Below are 21,076 nucleotides of genomic sequence, written 5' to 3'. Positions count from 1 at the left end.
CCACACGTCTTTGTATGATTAGAGAAAGAGTCCTGGCTACCTTGCAATTCAAATTTCAGAAAAATTGATTTCCATGCTATTTGCGGTTTATACAGTGCAGGTTTTTATTATTGTTTAAGTGTGGACTTCTAGTCCTAGTAGTGGTCAGCCGACACGTGTTTTGACCTTGTTGGTCTTTATCAAGGCTAGGGTATGAATGTGTGTGTGTGGCCCCAGACGGTAGCATATCTAAAGAGCACAGTCATTGGATTCAGATCAGCAGACACTGAGGCAACACTCACTGGACCAAGACTTCGGACCACAGGTCCGTCAGGACCAAGGCTGTGAACATACAGGACCTGCTGAAATCAACCTGCTTAAACCACAAACGAGGCCACATGCACAAATTCATACCCCAGCCGTGATAAAGACCCACGAGGTAGAAGTAGGACTAGTTTCACAGCTGAAGCTGTAGTCCTACTTCTGTTAGTGGCCTGTCTCAGTTTTTTATTTTGGCATGTGATTTTGGGCGTGGCACAATTATAAGGAATAGATCAAATGGTACAGTGGGAGCACGGCTGTGCCGCACTCCAAAGTGGTCACTATGGCGATGTTGGACGTGGCAAGGACACTGCTTATCCTCGCCAAGATGGCCGCTCTACCGTGATCACGTCAGACAGACGTTGCCACGCGATTCTTGAAGGAGAAGATCACAAACAGCATAGAAAACGGGACGCCATGACTAGGTTCCCTGTGTTGCAACTTTCCTTCTTTCCATGTTGTGCTGATACTTGTTTTTCTGTCCTTTGTTCAGCCTCCACGTTGCTCATCTTGCTCTTTTCCAGGCCCTTCCTTACTCTCTCCTTGTTACCTTGTTCCTGTGCCTTGTATATTTCACCCTCGTTATATCCTCGGCTCAGGCTACCTTGACTCCAGACACTTTCCCATCCAGTCCATTGTCTACACCTCTTGGACTGCCTTCACCATGGGACTTGCAACATGCTTAAGAAGGGTGTTCCTCCTTGGAATTTTGTTGCCCTTGGCGCCCTGACCCCCTCATGGAGCCCTTGCTCGCCCTGTTCCTCCAGAGACAGGCGCGGTAGCACCTGTGGGCAGACACTATCTCTTCCAAAAACAAAGCCGTCTCACACTACAGGTAAGTTACTTAGAAAACGTGGTCTCATTTTCATACATAAGTAGTTGCCATGTATACTTAATTATAGCGTTTCTGCTGCAACACTGTGATGCACTTCTACTAGGGAATGCTACAGAACCGAAAATTCCCTCCCTCCTGCCATAGGGACTTGGCACCTTCTATATTGCGTCTTCATTCCCTGTTGAAGTGCTGCTCTAAAGTTGAGGAGGAAGGGCCACCATCATAGTGTGTTGTTCTTTAGGCTGAATGCAAGCTCAGTGTCCTGACATGCCACTAGGGCCAACCTCCCTTGCTCCAAGGAGTGCCCATTGGGTAATCATTTGACTGTGTATTGGTAGTGCCTGGCCTATGACCACCAAGCTTAGCACACCAAATATATTAGGTTTAGGGACGGAATCAGCCAGATGGCTCATCAAAGAGAAGCTTGGTAAGGGAAATGACTCATGGGCTCAGGGCCGTCAGGAGGGAAGTGCAGGGGGGGCAAACGCCCCGGGCCTCGAGCTTGCGGGGGGCCTCGCGGCCCCTTCTCCTAAGGAGAAGTCAGCACAGTCTCCCATGTCCTTTATTCACACGGGGAACTGTGCTGTCTGCTCTCTGCTCTGCAATGATTTAGCTGTTTGTTGCGAAGACGTTTGGCTCCGCAAAAAACAGCAAAATAATGGGAGGCAGCAGGGCTCAGAAGTGAGCTCTGCTGCCTCCCGTTATTGAGCTGACAATGTGGACATGCTGAATGACAAGAGAGGACTCCTCTCCTGTCAGTCAGTGTGTTCATGTTGCTCAGCGTGACCACGCTGACTGATAGGAGAGGAGTTCTCTCCTGTCAGGCAGCATGTCAACGTGTTGGCTGCGTGGATGCTTTTGAAGGGTACATGGAGGTAAAGTAAGTGTTTTTTATTTTAAAATAAATGTGTATATATGTGTATTTAAATTAAATAAGTGTGCATGTATGAATGCATGTGTGCATGTTGGTGTTTGTATCAATGCTGTTTGGTTTTATGTATGCATGCACGTATGTATGGAGTTGTGTAACTGGTGGATGAATGCATGGGTGAAAGTGTTTTATGTGAATGTGTGTTCAGCCCCACCCCTAAATGTAACCGCCTTGTGGGCCACTTCATTAAGGGGTGGGCTCATGGCATCAGAGGTGCACCTAGGCTAAAATGTCGGGGGCGGGCAGTGAGGGGCGTTGGAAACTTGCACTTCAAATGTTGGGAGAGGCGCTAACATCAGAGGCTGTGAGGGAGAGGCAAACTTCCTTGTGTGGGGGCATATAACATCTTTTCACATTGAAATGAGACTATTCTGGTGAAGCTTCAATGTTACAAGCAGCTACCTCTCGCCTTCATTTCTGAAACGTCACACTTAAGGACTGCTGTGAGAATGAGATGTCTCATGTCACCACTTCCCTTCTAATCACTCCCGTAGCATGCAAGTGCTAACCCCACATCACGATTTCAATTACCTAAAAATGTATGCATATGAATGCAAGGGCTAACAGTGAAATGTTTTATGTTACTAACTGCATGGCCTTTGTAAACAGAGAAGTCAAGGCACATTTAATGTTTTGGTCCTCCTCACTGGAACTCTTTGAGCTAGCTTTAAGCATGCCTTGCCATCAAACGTTCCCCTCAATGTGCCTGCAAGTGTTTTCTCAAAGGAGTCTTCGACTTCATTGAAGTTCTAAACACGGAACTGGTGTAGTAAAAATGTCTAAATCAGGTCTGCCTTTGGCCACTCGATTTAAAAACACCCTGCGTGTCTTTCGCTGAAGTCCTGTTAAAAACAAGCATTGGCAAAGCCAACAGTTTTGGCTTGTGTATAAGTATTAGACATTTACCAGGTACTGCTATTAGCTGCTCAGGTACTCAAACCATTTTGCACCAAACAACCAGCATGTATATATTTTTATACTAGCATACCTTGCGTGGAAAGGCGGCATGAAATGTATTGAAAAATGTTCCTGTGCACGGTTTGTAATTTGCAACTATTGGGATTTTCCATGTGTTTCCATAGAAAACCAATTGCAAACTGTATGAATTACTACCCAATTTCGCAAAGAAAGTGCTGTAAATTGCATAATTTTAACCCAATGTTTCAAACATTTTCTTGGGGTTGAGAACCCCCCCTCAAGCAAGTTTGGTTTCGGCTCCCCACTGTGCTCTGTTGATCCTGCCTAATTGGCACAAACATTTAAGCCTCTGAAATTCAGAAATGTACCAGCCTCCACTGTATATCATTTGTCACTGTGTATGATGTGTATTTTAATGCGCACACAGGGGCAATGTGCTCCTTAATTATATGATATGGCATTTATAACGTGCCTGTACACAATGTTTCTAGGCACAACAAGGCAATGAGGGGGAAACAAAAGAGTAGGCCAAAACACAGATCTAACTAGGCCTTGTGTCATTCAGATCACGCAAGAGCAGGGAAGGAGGGAGGGGAGAAGTGCCGAGGGTGGGGTAGGATGCAGAAGTGCAGGAACAAAGGAGAAACAAGTGTGCAGCCAACGGGTGGAGAATAAGCGCAAGAGAGGGACCGTGGGGTTGCAGGTACAGCCCACACGTGCAGGGGAGCCAAGACGCAGTGCAGGATTGCAACAGGACAGGCTGGTACCGGGGCCCAAATTCAGAGCTTGACCAGGTGACCAGTGCATGGATCAGGAAGTTGATCAGCAAGGGAGAGGAAGAGAAAAGGCAGAAGCGAAGAGACAGGTCTTGAGTTGCTTCCAGAACCAGAGATGGTTCTGCTCAAGTTTCAGAGAGGCAGGGAGGCTGTTTTCAGAGGGAGGCCCCAGCCGAAGAAAGAGATTTGCCCTCAACTCTTTGCTTGGAAAAGTGACTAACCCTCAGCGAGTTGGAGGTGGCGGAGTGGAGACCTCATGCCAACCTATATATATTTATGCATATGAGACAAAGTTTAGTCCGGCATAAAGCTTTCTACAGTAGAGAAATCTAACTTTGCTGTAGTTGATTTGGAGTTGTATTAATAAACCATATTTGGGATCCTGCACACAAACTCAAAGGGAGATTTCTCGAGTCTCCTGTTTGCGGAGGTGCCGCCGCTGGCCGAGTGCAAGAAACTGTAAGGGGGCCTCAACAAATGTTTTGCTCCGGGCCTCACCACATCTTCTGACAGCCCTGCATGCATCTTCACCAATCTTGTTCCCACCCTTCCAACCCCCCCAACACTAGGGTTGCTATTTGTCTTCATACTTCCTTGCTTCTACCATAAGGCCCTACTTTTGTTTCACCCCTTTGCCAATCGCGCCCTCCCTTTCAACCTCTATAACTTTCTGCTTGTCACACCGTTTGTTTGTCTTGTATTGATGGCTTACCATCGACTAGTATTCTTTATGCTCCATCCTCCTTCTGTTGGCTGAGCAGTATCTTAGCTCACCCCTCCACCACTTTGGCCTTCTAATTGCTCTCACTACATACTTATTTATTTATTATCATTTATTATTCACAAAGTGCTAAGACAAGACCTGTAGATATAGGAGCGCTGATAAAACAGACTAAACTAAACAAAAACCATCAAACTGATCAGACTAAAGGGAAGCAAGTAGATAGCAGGCGGGGAGCAATAGGAGTAACTGGAATAGCAGTGGTTTAAGCCATGCTTGAACCTGGTAAGAGAATGACAGGACCTCAGGTCAGGTGGAAGAGCATTCCAACATTCAGGCGCAGCATTGGGGAAAGACCCTTGAGCAACCTGAATACATTTGGTCCTGGGGGTATGCAGAAGAAATGAGTTGTTGGATCTAAGCACTCAACGTGCTGGTTGCCAGAGGAGTCTGTTAGATAAGTATAGAGGACTAGTTCCATAGAGATACTTGTGTGTGATGGTCAACACGTGGAAGGTAATTCTTGATGCCACAGGGGAGCAGTGCAAGGCCTTCCTGGCCTCTGAGACCTGATCTTTAAGCCTGGACTGCATTATTTTGGACCGTCTGCAGACGAACCAGCTCTTCTTTGCCAATTCCTTGTAACAAGATTGAACAGTAAGCGAGATTTGTGCCTAAAATGGCTCTGGCAATAGTGGCTCGGTTAAGGTGCGTGAGAAATGGTCTGAGTTGGGATAAGAGTTTCAGATAATATGAGGTGGAAGTAATCAGGTAATTGAGGTGTGCTTTCATTTTTTGTTCCTGATCCAAGAAAATGCGGAGAGTCATGACTCTGGGTAGGGTGTCTAGCGAACAGTCAGAAATTCGAAATGTGCAAAAGTTCAGGTTAAGCTTATTCAGCTGTCGTCTTGTGCCCATAATCATAAGCTCTGTTTTTTGAGTCATTCAGGGCAAGACTGTTCTCCATCTTTGGAGTCTTTGGTGTATTCCCCTGGCAGAGGTATACAGCATTGTATAGCATCTGCGTAGTTAGTATAAGATACCTGATTCTCGTTGAGCCGTTTCAATAGGGGCTTGGTGAAGAGGTTGAATAGGGTAGGGGATAAACAGGTTCCCTGGGGGACTCCACATGACACCAAGAATTCCTCAGACACAACATCACCACTGAACACTCTGGCTGACCGTCCAGCAAGGAAGGAGTTCACCTAGCTAGCCGCAGCTGGTGAAAAAGCGTCAGAGCATAAAAGCCTAATGGCCAGCTGCACATGGTCAACCAGTTTGAAAGTCACTGATAAGTTCAGAAGCATCAAAAGAGCTGTTTCGCCTTTCTCAAAGACCTGGAGAATGCTGGCCTTCAGATCTAATAGTGCTGACATGTTCCAGTCTTCTAGTTTAGGTATTCAAGGCAGTTTGTCTTAACTCCCCCAATTCTTCTATTTTTACCTACATTTGCACACCTCCCTTGATTTCTATCAGACTTGACCCTGCACCCCACTTTTTCTTCTTTAGACTCTTATGCCTGCCTGCCTTCCTTTGCAATGCAACTCCTCAGGCTCTCTCATGCCTCCAACCCTCCATCTTTTCTTTAAATGCCCTCTGGCCGATTATTCTCCTATTGCTTCTTCCTGCTTTTTCCTCAGCTCCTTTGCCCTCTATCTACCTAAAAAGCCCATCGATTCTTTCCCTCCGCTTTCATGTCACTTTGCCTTGGCCTGCCCTTGTTTGTCCTTACCCACTGAAGAACTTTGCTACCTAACCTCAATCTGTTCCTCCATGTAGCCAGTGGTCCAAAAAGGGCCCAGAGAGTAGGGGCTGCATGCTATCCCCCTAAGGGAAAAACTAGAAATAAAGATACAGATAGCAGGGTTTGATAAAATAAAATACTGTATTCATTGTTTGTGTGTGTTTGTTTGTTTTTGGAATAATCCACCCAGCCCAACATGAGGATGGATGGAATGTTAAAGGGAGCAGAATAGCAGAGCAGAGAAACAGAACTCCCCAGCCCAAGAATGGGCTGCGTAGGGGAGAAAAGAATCCAAAGTGGATTTGGCAAAAGGGGACAGGTAGAAGACAGTTAGGAAGAAGGAGAAGCAGCAAAAGAGAGCAGGAGAAAAGAAATGAAACAGAGAGTAGAGGAAAATAAAAAAAAACTCTCTGAGAGGGCCACTGCTTCGAACAGCGCCAACATTGTGCTGTGTGCCACATGTGTTCGGTAACTTGACGAGTGTATCCTGGAGCTGTGTTGCATGGCATGAGCAGCCTGGCTACCCATGGGGTCATGCTGCTTGTCGGTCCACCGAGGGGTCTGCCCGGACAGGCACAGTGAGAGGAAAGGACCTGGACAGCATGTGTGGGGCTGCCTAGTATGCAAATGAACTGCCCGGTCCGGGCCGTGCAAGTAGGATGGCCTGAACCTGGCAGCCCGGACGTGCCCCAAGTCAGCCTGCCTTGTGGGCAGTGGGGTGGGCCATTTGTGAAAGTCTTTCCGAGCAGCACATGTGAGGTGGCCTGGGAGGTAAAGAGCTGGAATCCCGCTCTGCCCCAGGGGGCACATATTGAAGTCAATTCCCAGGCTGCCGTCTGAGTAAAGAGTGGGAAGTTGCAAGTCCCAGGCTGCCTCGTCGTGGCAGCCCGGGTGAAGGAGCCTGGATGAAGTTCCAGTGGCCCGTCTCCTGCATCCCTCCACCACAATGCTGAGGGGTGGGCCAGGAGGAGCTGAAGGCCATGTGAATGACAGTGAATATGGCGGTATCTCCATAAAATAGGGATGCCCCATGAACCAAAGATGGCACTTGCGTTCTGGCGGTGAAAGCAGCAGCTTCCACCATGCAAACAGAGATGCCACATGAAGTAAATATGGTGCTGCGAGGTGAGGCAGTGATGTGGGTGGCCCCCACCCAAATGGGACCACCACAAAGAGTTTGAACTGGCAGTGCGCACGGCAGTGAGAGCGTGTTCGAATCCTAGTCAATGGGGCCCACCCTGAAGGTATAACCGGCGCTGCAGGTCGTGGCAGTGGGCAGACTCCCACGCAGCCACAGGGCCGTCTATAGACATTTTGAATGATCCAGCCATGTGCAGTGTGTTCTGGAGGCACCATGTGGTGGATAGAGGCACCTAGAAGAAAGAATAAGTGGGGCAAGGCCCCATATACCATTAGGTGACAGGACCCGTCCAAACATCAGGACAGCCCTTCAAGGGGGCGACTGACTGCATCAGTAGTCCCATTGTGACATAATGTGTTTTATATGTTGTAGGTCATTGTGTGTTATGTATATTTATAGAAATTCACTAAAAAAACTTTAGAAATGTGACATTATGGTTCAAAGTAAAACCGAAAACCCCCTGAAATTCGCCAGTTATGGTAGGCTAAGCAACCATACATGCCCTCACCACTGTGCACTGCTAATACTAACACCCAGGACATGAAAGATGGCATCACAAATGTCATTGATGACATCACTGATGATATCACATGTGTAGCCCCTTTGTTTTTATTCACTGCCATATATATATATATATGTATATTCAGTAAAAAAACTTTGTGACAGGGACGTTATGTTTCAAAGTAAAACCGAAAAGCCCTTGACATTCGCTAGTTATGGTAAATTAAGCAACCATAACTCACACCACCTACGTGCAATGAATTGATGGCATCACTGGTGACATCGCTAATAGCATCATATATGACAACAATGATTATATTTGGCCATATTTAGACCACCCTTACGCTTCTACAGATGTGATCTTAGCATTTTAGAATAGTTCATAAAAATGAGTACGTGGATTAAATCAGTAAACAGCTACACATGCATCATATCACTACTTGTGAAGCTTCTTTTTGTAGTATGTTGGTAAAAGATGATATCTCAACTGTTAAAATTAAATTAAAACACATACTGTACAAAGTAAAAGTAATCTTTAAATAATATCACATTTTTTATATATTGACCTGTGTGTATGTCATAGATGATGTCATTAGTGATGTCGCCGGTGATGTCATCAGTGATGTCATCAGTGGTGTCATCAGTGTGGTCATAGACTCTGCAATAGGGCGCACACAGTAAAGGTGGATTCAGCTGAATTTCAGGGGTTTTGTTGCATTAAATTCTCACTTTAACGTCCCTGCAACTGAAGTTCTTTCCTTGAATTTATTTCAAAGGTTTTGTTACAATATATTACTCACCTTAACGTCCCTGCAGCTATTGTTTTTTCCTTGAATTTCAAGGGTTTTGTTATTCCATAGATTTTTCCCGCAAATGGCCAGTAGTCACGGCCTTCGGCCCACTGTCCATTTTAAAACACTACCAGACCACTAGCCCATGTCCGGTGGGCATCGCCTCGGCCGCGCCCCTTGTTCATTTTAGAACACTAACAGACCACTAGCCATGGCCTATGGCCAAGGCCGTTGGGCACGGCCACTCTTTATTTTAAACCACTTGCAACCATTCACTCAAAGATGTTCATCAATCACAAACTGATTTTGACCTGTTTGACAGTTGTATTGTTATGTCTAAAATATTACAGACCTCGAGAACTCACAATGTTTTAGGCATTGCGCAGTGAGATTAAGTTATTTCCTGAGGATCACTCACTTTGGTTAAGCAGCGTGCTACAAGCTCCTTGTTTTATGGCTGGTCTCTTGGTGACTGTTGTGATACATTGCACAACTCCAACTAACTGCATTTAAGCTGCAATGAAAAGGTCAAAAAATGAACGGCTGCAAGAATAACATATACCCAGATACATTTGCCCCCATTGTGAACATCAAAAGCTGGCACCCATGAATATATGCACAGTAAGTGAACATATATCTCAAAGTGAAATGTACATATTTAATTCATTAGACCTTCTTAGAAGAAAGCGCGCAAGACATAATAGCATTGGATGGTTTCCTAAACAAGCCCATTAGCCATTTCCTTCGACCATGGGCATTGGCCCCGGACGTCAGCCGTGGCCGCACCACTAGGTTCCTTTTGGGCACAGTGGCTGCGGCCTTTCACCGTGGTGACTTGAGATATTGCCCCATTAGTGTTTGTTGGGGCCCCCTAGCATATTCCAGGTTGCACCATTCGGTTCCTTAAAGTAACCCAGTAGCCATAGTCTTCGGCTGCATCCATTAGCCCTACCCCACTGTAGCTTTTTTTTTAGACACATTAAACCGGTTATTCATCCCATCTCGATAATAGTGGTTCCATGTGTTCTTACTGAAAAGAATGTTAGCAAATTAAATATTACTGAGAAAATAAATATATTTATTTTTTAAATTGGTGGGTCCCTCTAAAAGCCCTGTTTCCCCACGCTTCTAACCCCACCCAGAACCACCCCCCAGCCTTTTAAACCAATCCCAACCCTCTCAATATTTAGTTTTCGTAATTTTTTTGGGTATTATTCCATTTGTTGTTATCTTTTTGGTAACATCACTGGATACCGATAATAGTAATGTGCTACAAATAACCTTGGTTATTCATGTGGTGCACTTTCATTCCCGATCCCATTTTCTACTATAACTATAACTATAATTATGCAAAAATAACCCCGGTTATGAGAAATCGTTCGAGCTCTGTTCTTGGTCCCCAGCCCGTCCAACCCTCCAATGTCAAATGGTGTCCTCTTTCTGCCTCCCACCACTAGTCTGATGCCATTTCATCTTTTCCCCTCCTTCCTTTAAATGGCATTTTTCCACTTTTTGTTTTCAGCTAACCCTGGTTATCTCGGCAATAACCCTGGTAATATCTTGCATGGAACAAAACGTATGGGAACTTTTTAAATTCTGAAAAGACTTTTTGCTTCAAAGCATGAGGGAGAAATAGCTGCAAATATGGGAGAATGGGTCACACCATCCTTCATCAAACATTTTAACTACTATTGGACAGAATAACCCCAGACCCCTCCCGAAAAATCACGTCACTGATTCGTACCCAAGTTGTTTCGTACCTGGTCCAATTCTGTCCATCGAGTTTTGCTGTGCACCGCACAGAAATGTTGACTTTTTCTCTATGAGGAAATTAATGGGCGAAGGCTTCAAAATAGCGTTTTTTGTATTTCTTAACAGTGTTTGATTTTTTTCCAGTCTGGGGGGCTCTTGACAAACTTTTTGTTTGCCAAATACGTCATGCGAATCAAATGTTGTTAGCAATTCCATTTTCAGGTTACCTATGGATCTTGGGACCCTGGGACCCCTCCAAGGAAGGGTGGAATGACAGAGCATATCCCCATTTAGATGGTACTCACTTTAGGGTCATTCTAAGAAAGGGATTAGAGTTTAAATGTTTTTTTTTATGAATAAAGAGGGGTCCCCGTTGGGATCCCTATAAAATCCACCTCGTTGCCTGTGTCCAGTTAATAAGGTAAGAACTCAGGATGTAGCCCATCTCCTGTCATCAGCAATTTTATTTTACAGGTGCAGTGCCCCACCCTATTCTGCTGGCCTTGGTGCGAGGGTGGTGATTCCCATGGGGACTGTCGCTGATCTGGTGTGAGGAAGGAGCACACCCTTGCCTGGACCAGGGTTGAAAAACTGGGCTTCAGTCCATCTTTCCTCTGCATCCACCTCACTCTTACTCTTGCTGCCACTGTTCTCACACTGTGATATTCCCTTTGCATCTCCTTTTCGCCTGACTGCCTTTTCTTGCTACACTCCTCATCCCGCCTTACTTGCCTTTCAATACACTACCATCATTATTCTCTGTCTGATAGGCAGCACGCAATTCTGAACTCTTTCATCAACGGGCAGATGTGGCTGACTGAAGCAGTTGACCACGGCTCAGGAGTTTGTCCCTTCTCACTTTCCATGAAGGCAGGAGTAGGCGGCCTGTCAGGTGGAGGTGTAGTGGAGTGAGAACAACATGTCAGGTATGTGTGAGCGAACGGGCCAAGTAGCAGTGACAGGGAAAGGAGTATGCAACAAGGGACAGCAGAAGAACCATGGAGAGCGTGATGCAGTGAAAATAAGCAACCAACGTCTTCAAAATGCAGCTTTCTACTGTTGAATCCACCCCAGCATTGAAGGGAGATCATTGGCTGGCTCCACTGCACCATGTTCCAAAGGCATACATGTCCGCAATCAGCCTGAATAGCTTTTCTTAAAATGGCATTGCTGGTGTGAGGGGGAAAAAGAACATGAGTGTGTTATTATGTGGGCATACTGCATGTATAGACGCAGTCAACATGGGGATGTTTGGCAAACAGTGGCATTACTGGCATTATGATCAAAGAGAACATGAGAGTGTAAGTACATGGTATTATCTGGCATATATTAGTGCAGCCAGCATGGATATTCTTTTGAAGAGTGGTAATAATGGCATTATGATCAAAGAGAACATGAGAGTGTAAGTACATGGTATTATCTGGCATATATTAGTGCAGCCAGCATGGATATTCTTTTGAAGAGTGGTAATAATGGCATTATGATCAAGAGAACATGAGAGTGTAAGTACATGGTATTATCTAGCATATATTAGTGCAGCCAGCATGGATATTCTTTTGAAGAGTGGTAATAATGGCATTATTAGCAAAGCGAACATGAGAGTGTAATTACATGGTATTTCTGGCATATATTAGTGCAACCAGCATGGATATTCTTTTGAAGAGTGGTAATAATGGCATTATGGTCAAGAGAACATGAGAGTGTAGGTACATGGTATTATCTAGCATATGTTAGTGCAGCCAGCATGGATATTCTTTTGAAGAGTGGTAATAATGGCATTATGAGCAAAGCGCACATGAGAGTGTAATTACATGGTATTTCTGACATACATTAGTGCAGCCAGCATGGATATTCTTTTGAAGAGTGGTAATAATGGCATTATGATCAAGAGAGCATGAGAGTGTAAGTACATGGTATTATCTAGCATATATTAGTGCAGCCAGCATGGATATTCTTTTGAAGAGTGGTAATAATGGCATTATGATCAAGAGAACATGAGAGTGTAAGTACATGGTATTATCTAGCATATATTAGTGCAGCCAGCATGGATATTCTTTTGAAGAGTGGTAATAATGGCATTATGAGCAAAGCGAACATGAGAGTGTAATTACATGGTATTTCTGACATACATTAGTGCAGCCAGCATGGATATTCTTTTGAAGAGTGGTAATAATGGCATTATGATCAAGAGAACATGAGAGTGTAAGTACATGGTATTATCTAGCATATATTAGTGCAGCCAGCATGGATATTCTTTTGAAGAGTGGTAATAATGGCATTATGAGCAAAGCGAACATGAGAGTGTAATTACATGGTATTTCTGACATACATTAGTGCAGCCAGCATGGATATTCTTTTGAAGAGTGGTAATAATGGCATTATGATCAAGAGAACATGAGAGTGTAAGTACATGGTATTATCTAGCATATATTAGTGTAGCCAGCATGGATATTCTTTTGAAGAGTGGTAATAATGGCATTATTAGCAAAGCGAACATGAGAGTGTAATTACATGGTATTTCTGGCATATATTAGTGCAGCCAGCATGGATATTCTTTTGAAGAGTGGTAATAATGGCATTATGATCAAGAGAACATGAGAGTGTAAGTACATGGTATTATCTCGCATATATTAGTGCAGCCAGCATGGATATTCTTTTGAAGAGTGGTAATAATGGCATTATGAGCAAAGCGAACATGAGAGTGTAATTACATGGTATTTCTGACATACATTAGTGCAGCCAGCATGGATATTCTTTTGAAGAGTGGTAATAATGGCATTATGAGCACAGCAAACGTTTGTGTTCTTATGTGTGGATACTAGAATGTAGGGACGCAGCCAGCATAGACATGTTTTCATAACATTGTATTAATGGCTGTAAGGCCCAATGGACGAGGAGCTTCTAATTACCTGAGACTACTGCCGTATTTTGACAGCACACCAGCATGGAGCTGCATTTAGATTAGATTAGACTTAGATTTATAGAAAGGGATGGGCACCACCAATATAAGTAACATATAAAAAAAAATACAGTATCACATTTCAAGGATCACAACAGGAAATGCACATGACACCAAAGGCAGTACAAAACCGGAAACCAAAGCATGGTGCAAAGAGGTTACTGCAATTTCAATTTGCGTAGCAATAAAAACATTGAACATTAAAGAAATGTTAATGAACAATCAAGTTGAGTGGCCATATTTTTCATATGCCATCAGATTGCCGAGGAAATCCGATTGAAGAACACCAATGCATTTTGGACTGACTCTGTCATCAGGACATAATCTGAAAAAAAAGACAATAAAAAAAGAGCAACAATGAAGATAGATGAGCTTAGTTGCAAAGTGTTAATATCAGACAGCGATTATTGAGTTAAAAGACACTTTACAATACCTGTGTTCCTGAGTAAGACAATCGCCATCTCTGAAACCAATATGTAACCTGTATCAAGATCTGTTGTTGTGGGGACTCACCCTGTGACCCTGAATTAAGCCTTCTTAAGCTCACAGCACCTCGATGCCTCAGGGCTGCAGGGCGATCTACAAATGTAAAAATACATAAAAATTTAAAAAAAGAAAGAAAACTAATCAAAGGGATGTTTTGATACTAAGGGGCTGATTCATGGAATTTGTGCGCCGAAAAACGGGGATTTGTGCGCCATTTGTTAAACAGGGATTTGCGGGCAGAATGGCGCACACATCCCCGTTTTTAGGCGCACAAATTCCATGCATCAGCCCCTAAATGTACTCGTCACCACAAGATACACATAACCATTCTAGAGCTGAGCTGAACTCACAGGGCTGACACATGTGTGAAATCAATTCGACATGGCTTGGTTAATTATGAAAGATTCTAGCCACCATACCTGAAACTCAGGTATGGCTTATATTTAAAGTTATGTGGTTTTGGACAAAGCGGGGGCAGGCGGGGTGGTTTGCACATCATAAATGCTGCCCCTGCATTGCAATGACTTGGCTGTCATTGCATCTCTCAGAGGACACCTCTAACCCCTGAACCACTGTGCCACTAGAGAGCAGGACCTGCAACTCAGTATACTGCCACAGCAGGGCACAGGTGTGCACTTTGCTTCTGGCATCGAGCTTATGAAAGGCAGATCTGATTAGCAGATTACCCTTTCTGAGATGGAATTTATCGCATCATTTTATTAATGAATAACACTTTATCAAAAGGCCAGAGCTTCTACACCCTTCCCAGATGGCAATCCTTAACACGCATGTCTTGAAACATTTAATTATTTATTGTTAAACTGATGTCAGGAGCACATATGCTGTGAATTCTGCAAGAAAGCAGCAGTATCCAGAAAGCTAATTAAACACTGCCAGCAGATACGGAAACACAACTTCAACTATCGCCCCATGTCCCCACCTGCTGCTACACCTCGGCCTCTACTTGCTTATTACTAATTACCACATTTTAAGTGCAGTGCTAAATGCACTGGAAAGTGCACGTCACCTTGTGCCCATTTTAGGTTCAACTCAGAACGTGTACACAGAGTGTTGTAACCACATGCAAAGTCTGTGAAGTATGGAACAACTGCAGTGCTTTCCAGCATACAATCCACCTTCTGAATGCACCCATTTTGAGGCATGGGGAAAATGGCTAAGAATCAATTGATATAGGGAGAAAAGTATTGGACAGAGAGCATTAAATTGCATTCAAGGGCCAGGGGAGGACCCAGGACAGCCTAAGAGGACCACCAACATCACCACAAAAACGTCACCAATTGGCATGCTGATCCCCTGCATCTTCCTTTGCAGAATCCCAGACTGCAGCTCCACCAGTCGATTTCCCCTTTTGCCCCCCAGCCCACCCTAAGCCTGGCTGTACGATCTTGGCCCTGGAGGCATCAACTGTAGGTTTTGGTGATTGCATGCTAATACCATGTTCCTGTGGCCAAACCCTGCGGCTTGCTCCTTGCCCGTCCACCTGCCCTTCATTGACACGCAACAACTGGCAATCACCAGGAGAATGGTAATTTCGTGAAAGACACCATTCTCTAACAGAGGGTCCAAGGTCCTGGTGGAAGGGGTAGTGAGCAAAGCCCACTGTCTCTTAGGGACTGTGTGCCAGAAAGCCGGAAAACAGCAGCTCCAAAAGTTGTGGCTCACAACCAGAGCCAATGTTAATGATAACAACCCACCTACACATCACACATGGGCTACAAATGCATTGCCAGAAATTGAGGTGGCACGTGCCAGAGTTGGTTGGACAAGACCCCAATGAGTGTCTCACCGCAAGAGATGACTTCCCACCACCACCCATCGAGCTGTGGGTGTGGGAGGAGCTAGTGCTCACCGTCATTGACATGTCTGGCACTGAGCGCATTTGAGGCACAGAGACTAGAGCTGCAGGTGAGTACACAACATGAAACACACAATACATCAGGTTTTATACAGTACTATGGAAGTGGCATGTCACTCAGAACACTCAGTAAGGCGGCTCCAGAAAGGGAAATGCAGCCTTGGCCAAGCCATGGACATGCTGGGTGAATTACCCCACATGAGAGTGGTCTTCTTTAAGCACACTGCCAGCCATGTATGCTTCGCTTGGTGTGCATGGTTATATTAGGCGTTCTTGATGGATCTGTGTTTTTATGGTCATATGTGATTGTGTTGAAGTACATAGATGTGTACCATCACCTCCATGTGCTATCACCGAGATGTGTGGTAGGATTGATATGAAAGTGATGATGGAAAGAAAGACAAAATGGAGGAGGCACCCCGATAACTCGGCCATGGTCCTCCTCCTGCCTCCTCCCTGGGTGAGGGAGAGGGATAAGGTGAAGCACGCCAAAGTGTTGGGAAAGCCCACAAAGGGCAACAAAGAAGGGGGGTCAGGCCGAGCGCCATATATCAGCGGCAGGCGCCCTGCTGCAGGAAGCATGCAACCTTAACACCGGCTTTTAAGCTTGAATGACTAAGAGCGCTCTGAACAAGAGTACTGACGGGTGAAGGAATGGGTTTTATCCATTGTTTGTGTTTGTTGCGATTAGGGTTATCCATGGCCTCGGCACCGCATGTGCATTTATTGTAGAGGTTCCCTTGGAGTTTCTTGCGAGTATTTCGGAACACCTGCATGAGGAAGGAACTTAGGTTCGCCATGGCCGCTGCGCAGCATGTTTCTGTTTACAGCCCGCTTTCCTCACAGGTGATATCAAGAGCATTCGTGCTAAGAACCAGATCGTGGTCGCTCACCGTGCTAGATTACATGAAGGTTTGAACAATGACCACATCTGTGTTCCTGGCAAGTCGCCCAATCGCTCTTAAGATTTGATATGTTAGTTATAACGCATCTCTGCACAAGTGTTCCAAGGCGCATTGCAAGTGTGGTAATGAGTAGGGTTGAAGCAAGCATGTAACAACACTGCTGGAACCCCGGGTCGGCGATTAGGAACCTCTGGGGTAATTAATGCTGGGCATGGGACAAGAGTGAGCTGGATATCCGTGCTAGGGTTAGGTTATGGAGGGTTTAAGCGGGCTGCTAGGTTATTATCCCGCACTTTTTTGTGTTATGGCAGCGTGATGCCCCTGAAGGTCACAAGGCGGCAGACTCCAGTTTTTCGATGTGGCCCTCTGCTAGGTGGCAGCTGGGTCTTTCTTGCCGCAAAAGGATGGGTAGACGAGGGCTAGGGTGCTACAATCTCGGGATTGGCTGAAATGTACGACGGGGATGCCTGTCGGAAATGGCTTAGAAGATGCGTTGGGATGCAGAGGCAGCCAATAGGGGATGTTTACATTAAGGCATTTGCTCGAAATGGGTGTGTTGCCAAAGTCAGTTGTTAAAGGAAGGTGTTTTAGCGTTCGGGAAGTAATGGGGTAGCTGCTCAAAGCTGAGTCTCTATGAGGGTTGATGAGGGTACGTACGAGGTATTGCTCATACACCATAACAGGAAAAGGTTTGCCTTGAAATGAGTGGTAAATGAGGACTAAGGTGCTTCCATCAGGCGGTTATACTGCTTTAGAATTCCCTGGGAAATGTGTTTTACGTTAAAGGGTTGGCACAAATTTTGCCTTTTTTCAGCTCACCCGTCGTGAGAGGCCAGAGGGTTTGTTAAACATTTATAAAGGCAGAATTATTACAGATGTTAAGGGGCTACCTTCAAGTAACTCACAGGGGGTTGCACCTGCTGTAGACCCCAGATTAGGTAGGGGGCAGCTAAGCAACAGCTGACGCTGCTAGGGGTCAGCTGTTTCATTACGGGGACGGAAGTGGTCAGTAGGAGATTAAAACATAGTTTGAGGATATTGTTGTGTAAGAGCTTCATGGCTCGGGGATGTTGTTGAGGAGTACATTTGGGTGAAGTACTCCAGTTCACACTACGGAATTGGAGGGGCGCTGAAGCACACAGGATTCTGGGAAACGTTAATTCTCTAAGGCCAGATTTTAATGCAGTGGGGAAATATCTCAACTTACTATTGATTGTGCGCTGGGGTTGGTTAAATTGGAACAATATGACGCCATGGGTATAAAACATAAGGTTGGGTAAGTTTCAAGCCATGGGGATTGATTTGGGAGAAAAGGAACAGGAGTAGAAAAAATGTCATCAGGCTGTGTGGGTTAGGAAGCATTGGCGGTGCCAGAAAAATGGACGAGGAAGGCTAGGGGAGCTTTGGCCTATGTAAGGAGTAGAAGAGAGGAAGGAGGTCTATTTAATAGAGGATGGCCCAGTTCCACAAGGGCAGGCAATCCACAGAGGATTTGGGTGGGGGGAGAGTGGGCCTACATGACCAGTAAAAATGCAAGTGGGGAGCGTCTCTTTGAAAGCCCAACAGCGAGGGGGCTTTACTAAAGGAATTAAAAGGTCTAGGGCACGCTCAGTGTTGTTTGGACACACTATCTAGATGTAGAATTCAAGACAGTGAAACTTTTCGGGTGACTCAATATCGCCTGACCATAATATCTAGATGCAGAGTTCAACACAGTAAAGCTTTTAGGGTGTACTCAATATCGCTTGACCACAATATCAAGATGCAGACTACAGCACAGCAAAACTTCAGAGTTCTGTTCCCCTTAGCCACTTTCTTGCAGAATGATTCATCAATATTCCTCTTCCAATATTTATAATCAATTCTGTGTGCATGCTATTTTATAATCTCACTCTCCAACTGCGCCATCCCCCAGGTCTCTATCCTCTTGCCGTGGCTCTTTAACATCTATCTTGCCATCTAGCCCATCTGATCTCATCCTTCTATCCTCACATCCAGTGTTATGCAGATGACAGGAAGCTCTCCTTCAAACTTCCCCCTACTTCTTCCTCTACTTCCAGTCTCAGCTTTGACTGTCTGACTGCTATTCAGGCACGGTGTGCTGCTAATGATCCCTGCCTTAATGCCAGTAAGACGGAGATCATTCTCATTGAACTATTGATCTATGGGCCCCCTGCCCTCACCCTGTTATGTGTCGGAAAACCTCAGTGTCATCTTTGACTCCTCAGTCTGTTTCTCTCCTCACATTTGCAGACCTTGCCAAGAAGGCCCACTGTCAGCTGCACCTCCTCAGAGGCATTCTTCCATCACTCACCTTTGCCCAGAAACTCAATGGTCCTCATTACAAGGAGGGCGGTAAGGTGCCAGAGCCGTTATCCCCTTACCGCCCTATTAAGAGGTCTTACCAGATGTCCTTAGCGGGTCCTGCGAGCGGCCCAGCATGCTAACAATGGGCCCTTCATTAACAGGCCTGTTGTTAGCATGCTCCCCATTCTCATTGAGCCCTGTGGGGGCTCAAATGGGAATTGGGATGTACCGGGTCTGGGTTCCCCGAATGGGGAAATACCGGGCCCTCCAAGATTGGAATGGCCCAGTATTTCCCCATTCAGGGAACCCGGACCCGAGTTTGGGGATAGCCTGGCTACCTCCAAACTCGCAATGAGGCCCAATGTCTCCAGAGCACTGGTCCTCTCTAGGCTGCACTACTGCAACAGCCTCTTCTTAAATATTCCTTTCTCCTTCTGTTGCCCCCTTCAAATAATCCAGAATAGGACTGTGAGACTTATCTTTGGCCTCAAACCAAGGGACCACATCCGTCCAGCCCTACAATCTCTTCACTGGCTCCCATTTGCTGGCAAGATCAAGTTCAAGACTCTCTGCATCATCCACAAGGCTTTATTGGACTGTGACCCTGTGACATCCAACTCTCTTTTCTTAAATACCTCTGTGCTAGAGCCCTTCAGTCTTCTAGCTCAAACTCTCTGCAGATCAGACACTTTGCTAATCAGAGAGTGGAGGGTAGACCTCTATCCTCTGCCAGACCCCATCCCTGTAATGGTCTCCATGCCCCTCTCAGGCTTGAGCTCTTCAATACTCTCCTTTTCTCTTCTTCCTTCCCTCTCCCCCTCCCCTGTTAACACCCCACTGCCTTAGTGACTGGATGCCTGGTTGCCTCTGAGTTCTATGGGAATCCAGCCCCCCTGTCCAGCCCAACCCCCTCCTCGCACTTAGGATGTGGACCCTCTCTCCCTTCATCCCATGCAATCCCTCGCACATGACATCATGGCCTCCCCTCAGCTCTTGCCTAGCCCTTGTGGCATCTTTCCCCCTCCTCCACCACCTTCCGTTTTTTCTTCTCTTGCACTTTCTATCTTGAACTTACCCTCACACCCCTTCACTTCACTTCAAGCTGACCAGCACTCCCTCCTCCCTTGCACTTCCTGTTCTGCACTTGCACAATATGAATGTCATAAGGCCCAGTAAGACATTTTTTGTTGTTATCGTTCTTCCTTGTTCCGCATCCCCTTTTTGTGCCGTGTGATGCCTTGAAACACCATTTGTTGTATAAGCGCCTTACAGATGCACAAGAAAAAAAGAAAAAAGATTCAGGAAGTGGATGTGTGAGATTAATAAAAGTCAATATCATCAGATTCTGTAGATCAGTGCACACTATCACATTTGTAAAAGGTTGTGGTGTGCTAAATATTTCCAGAGATAATTATTTTTCCCAATTATCTCCAACTTTTCCTATCACGCCATCGGCAAATTATATATGTGATGGAAGCTATACTTTTGTAGCTATAAACTGCCATTTGTTTTAAGTTGATAGGCATTTCCTTAATAAAGTGATGATTTTGCAAAGAATTGATTTGTTTATGCCTTACTGGACATGTTATACTCACCTGAAGGAAGCAAGGCCCTTAAATCGTGATTTCGGTCTTAATGCTGCATTGCTAATGTGGGGGCCACACACCTACACACACCTGCTAGCTAAATAGAGGGACCTGTTCAGGCATGTTCCATGTCAAGTTAAATAATATGAAGTGTGTTTCAAAGTGAAATACGTGCATGGTAGAACAAAATGCTGCTTTTTCTACCTCACATTTCACATCATTTTGGTGAAACAATATAAATGGCAAAGTACAGCCATTGAATGGGAAAGAACACATTTAAAATGACACATGGCTTCCACATATAGGAATATCCTGACAAACGGGTTCTTTTTAAGCTTCAAGGCTGCGAAAATAAGTGTTCTGGGAACTAGGAAGAGTTCTTTTTGTTGATAACCATATGCGTGTGCCTCAGTATTTTTCTAATTGTGATAAAAGTACTTACTTGGTCTGTCTGCCCGTCCATAGCACCAACCGGCCATTCTCTATATTGAACTTGTGGGCCTTGGAAATGGTCGCTGTCTTTTGAAATTCACTTGAAAGAATTTCC

This window comes from Ambystoma mexicanum, chromosome 6p, assembly GCF_040938575.1.
Source record: "Ambystoma mexicanum isolate Mex_15411 chromosome 6p, UKY_AmexF1_1, whole genome shotgun sequence".
In the NCBI taxonomy this organism is placed as follows: domain Eukaryota; kingdom Metazoa; phylum Chordata; class Amphibia; order Caudata; family Ambystomatidae; genus Ambystoma; species Ambystoma mexicanum.
This window is presented reverse-complemented; position numbering follows the sequence as displayed.